The sequence below is a fragment of the Sinocyclocheilus rhinocerous genome, unplaced genomic scaffold (genome assembly GCF_001515625.1).
Source record: "Sinocyclocheilus rhinocerous isolate Xijiao unplaced genomic scaffold, SAMN03320098_v1.1 scaffold2120, whole genome shotgun sequence".
Classification (NCBI taxonomy): domain Eukaryota; kingdom Metazoa; phylum Chordata; class Actinopteri; order Cypriniformes; family Cyprinidae; genus Sinocyclocheilus; species Sinocyclocheilus rhinocerous.
The window spans coordinates 422,588-427,330 of NW_015630026.1; positions in this window are offsets into that span (position 1 = coordinate 422,588).

Genomic DNA, 4,743 nt, shown 5'->3' on the forward strand with positions numbered 1-4,743 from the left:
TGTTCTACTGTACAGACGTGAATTTACATTTCCTTCAGCCCGAGGCTTTTGGTGTGAAAGGTTTTTTACATTAGCCAAAAATAGAACTATTTATATTAAAAGCAAACAAGCAAGCCCAGCACAGATTTAAAAAGTAACGCACAAGTAACATAACACATTACTTTCAATAAAAAGTAACTAAGTATCGTAATTAGTTACTTTTTTAGGAAGTAACGCAATATTGTAATGCATTACTTTTAAAAGTAACTTTCCCCAACACTGCATTTTAGTGGCTTAAAATCACTTGTTTTTAAATCACAATGCTTAAAAACGTGTGCAAACGATAAGTTTTCGTGACCACGTAGCACAGCAATGTCACGTGAGCGTGTAACCGCGATAGAGACGATAGTTCAAAATCTCTACCAGTTGACAAATTTCTACCGATTAATCGTGTCTTAATATCACCCACCCCTAGTTGTATAGACAGAATGAAGAGAAAAATGTAGCATACAGTACCTCCTAACAAGGTTATTTTTTATACAAACATGTATGAGGGGCACCTGTTTTGTAAAATGACCCAAATGTTACTAAGGGCTACCGGTTAACATAACTGCATCTATTTCACTATATTTCTTCATTGTACACTGAATGAACCTTTGACCTCCTATGCTGTGGTGCACTGGAGTGTTTGGTGGATATGACCACAGCTAGCTAATGAAACGTCAAATATCAAATTCATACTAAGAACAAGACACTGCAAGGATATCCATGAACAACTTAAGGTAAATTTAGTTGTGTTAAGGCTGCATAAAATCCAGACTAAATTAAGCCAGCTCTGACCCTCCTTAATGCCATTTCATAGGCACTTCTGTCCCACTTTTGCAGTGTAAATTTGGGATTATTCCATTGCTTATACAGTAGATTCAAATAGCTACTCGTTCTCTCATTAACTAGCTACTTGTCAGTCTCTCTGCCGCCTCTGCTGCATATACACAGTGTGATCTCTGAACAAAAACTTTGGTTCCAAAGAAAACTATGCGAGTATGATCATGACTACTTTACTTGGGCTCATGCCCCTATAAAAAGACACTAGCGATGCGCCTCGTTTTTCTCCTTCTCATTCTAATGTTCCCCGAGTGCAGTGTGGACTAATCAAAAGAGAAACTCACAGTTTTTGTTCTGACTTCACTGCTGTGCTAGTCAGTGCCTGTTGAGAAAATTAACTTCTCCCTTCTTTTCTTTTTGACACAAACCTTATTTTGGTGCGTCGGAGCTCTGTCAGGGAGATGTGAAGAGGGTTCGAAGTTATGTCTGGAGTCTGGAGCTCTTCTGAATGACTCAGCGGTTCCTGTCCAGGTCTGTAATGAGATGTTCTTCAGGCCTGTCTAACCTCCCTTCTCCACCGTCCCCAAAGACAAACAAGTACCTTAATTATTGCAGGGAAAACATCAGCATGACACAGGAAAGGGAAATCAATTAATTAATTTTCTCAATTTGTTTTGCTCATGTTTCCATGTCTTGTCAAGTTATGCTACAGTAGCGTTAATTTACCTGAACAGACAAGGAAAGGTAAAACAGATTGTGGCTTTGATTTTAAATTTATGGAGATACTTTTCAGGTATGACTATGAAAAGAACTGAATTGGACTAAAACTAACATACTACTAATAAACTAACTAATATAAATGCACATATTGAAAATATAAATCTTTTGTAACAATATACACTACTGTTCAAAAGTTTTTTTGAAGAAATGAATATTTTTATTCAATACTTTTTTACGTAAAAAGTGATAGTAAAGACTCATCAATATAAGCCTTTACTATCACTTTTTATCAATTGAATAAAAGTAAAAGTATTGAATAAAAGTATTCAGAATCCTGACAAAAGTATCACAGGTTCCAAAATATTAAGCAATACAACCGTTTCCAACATTGATAATATATCAACATATTAAAATGATTTCTGACGGATCATGTAGCACTGAAGACTGGAGTAATGGCTGATGAAAATTCAGCTTTGCATCACAGGAATAAATTCGTTTTCAAAATATATTCACATAGAAACAGTTATTTTAAATCGCAGTAATATTTCACAATAAAAATATTTTACTGTATTTCTGATCAAATATATATATACATTTTGGGTATTATAATATTAATTCTATTTAGAATGTAGATAGCAACAAAGATAAAACAAATGAACTGAAAGAAACAAACAAAACCTATATATTAATGTAATATTGACATTGTAATGTCTCTCAGAACAAGAATTATCGCCTCCCATGGTATATTGAACAGCACTGTAATCTGTGCACATACAGACTGCTACATTGGCATGTCAATATGATTCCTGCACGCTGTCAAGGATGCCATTCCGCTCGGTGACAACTGATGCTTGTGCTGCAGTTTGTTTACATCTCATATATGTCCTTGTCAGTCTCCTTGTGTCTTCAGAAGTGTGAAAGTTGAAAGATATGAAATCCGATTCCCTGTAGGTATAAACTCAGTATGGTTTCTGGCTGGGCCAGAGAGGCATCACATGCATTGACCCTCTCAGGTACATTTTAATGTTTTTTTTTTTTCCATTACATCATCAAACAACCCAACACTCAAGCCTGGACCTATTGGCTGCAAAAACAGCATGAAATTTCCCAATGTGCAGAAAATGAGATCGGCTCTCTGCTCTCTGACTGGGACATGCAGATGTTTTTGCAAATCCAAGTACCTGTTTCACAACTAGCATCTCCTGGGTTGGCAGAACTCAGTTATACATTCAGAGCTTTGTAGTAGCACATAAATTAAATATGTATATAAGCATAAGGGGCTTCTTTAAAAATCTTACCAATCCCATACTGAACAGTAGCGTATGTACTGTGTGTGTATATACTGTATATATACACTACTGTTCAGTATGAGATTGGCAAGATTTTAAATGTGTTTGAAAGAAGTCTCTTATGCTTACCAAGGCAGCATTTGTTTGATTAAAAATACAGTAAAAATTTTAATATTGTAAAATATTATTACAATTCAAAACATGTTTTCTATTTTAATATATTTAAAAATCTAAATTATTCCTGTGATGTAAAGCTAAATTTTCAGCATCATTTCTCCAGTCTCCAGTGTCACATGATCCTTCAGAAATTATTTTAATATGCCGATTTGCTGCTCAAGAAATATTTCTTATTATTATCAGTGTTAAAAACAGTTGCTTCATATTTTTGTGGAAACCATACTTTCTTGAGGATCTTTGATGAATACAAAGTTCATAATGTTTACTCGAAATCTTTTGAAACATTATAAATGTCTTTACTGTCATTCTTTTTATCAATTTAATGCATCCTTGCTGAATAAAATTATTAATTTACATAAAAAAAAAGAAATCATACTGACCTCAAAATTTGAACGGTAACATCAAAACTAACTATATTTGCGAATAACTGATGCAAAGACATTTTTATCTTAATTTCGAACTTTAGATTAATTAAGATAATTTAAAATAGATTATTAAGATAAATTAAGATACATTTTTATTTTTATATAAAAGTAATGTTTTAAAATGTCACCAATTTAAGTGATGTTTTTATTATACTTTTTTTATATTTTAAAGTAAATTAAAAAAACATGTTTTTGTGGAACATCTAAAATGTCATCTGGGTTTATGTTTTATTTAATGCAATGATCATCTGTTTAATATCGACATCTGTTGAATGAAAAGCACATTTTCAAATCCTGGTGAACACTATGTAACGAACACAAAAATACTAATACAGGAAGTCATCAACAGATTGCAGTATTATGCTGGTAAAAGCAAGGAATTTTAAGGCCACTAATGTATTTCACCCACTTTTAGTTTCCCGAGGCGGCAGCGCTGTTAAAATGCTCTTTGTTTTGACTCTTTGTCGTACCGTTTCAACTTAGTATCTCAGCTTCCACACAAAAATACTTCTCCGTCTCTCCCTCGTCCTTCCCCTTGACACAGAAGTCAACTTAAAACTGACAAGCGATAGAGAGAGAGAGAGACAACGGCCTTCTTTCAAGCCTCTATCTCCTCACTCTTACTTGTCTTAAAGCCAAAGGAGAGATGGGAGAAAAAGAGGAAAAGTATATAAAGAAGAGCAGAAATAAAAAGCCAAGGTGTCTTTGAGCGTGATAAAACACTTGTATGTGAGAGAACGCAGCTTACCTGTTGAGCCTCACCGCTCGCCTTTGTCTCGCCTCATCTGGAGGTTCTTCTCTGAAGACGTTCACCAGCTCTGCTGAGGAAATGCCAGTGGGGCTCCCCTCGTCCTGACGCTTTCTTAACAGCCTGACAGCGATGAAGGAGTGAAACGAGGGAGGATGAGTGAATAGAAATGAGATGAGGTGACGCGCAAACTGCTGACTGCAAAAATGCAGAGGAGCCCTTGTAACGTGGCACTCCATCTCACGCTCGGCCTCTGCCCCTTCATCTCATCATATTCGGCCATTAGCGAGCATTTAATGAGCTTTAACGGAGCTACAGAAGGGTGCGACACATAGGACACGGCCTTTCTAATGGACTATATCTAGAACAACACACAGCTGTTTTCCTTTCTAGTTGGTTTCTTGTTCTTTTTCGCTCTGTTTGTATGTTGAGGGACCTCGGTACCCTTGTCGACACCGAACTGAACCCAGCAGTCTCTACAGCCACCAGTTTTGTAACATTTATGCTCATGCATAATAAATACGGCACAGACTATTCACTTTATTTTATATACTGAACACTCCTTAGGGGCCGCCTTGGC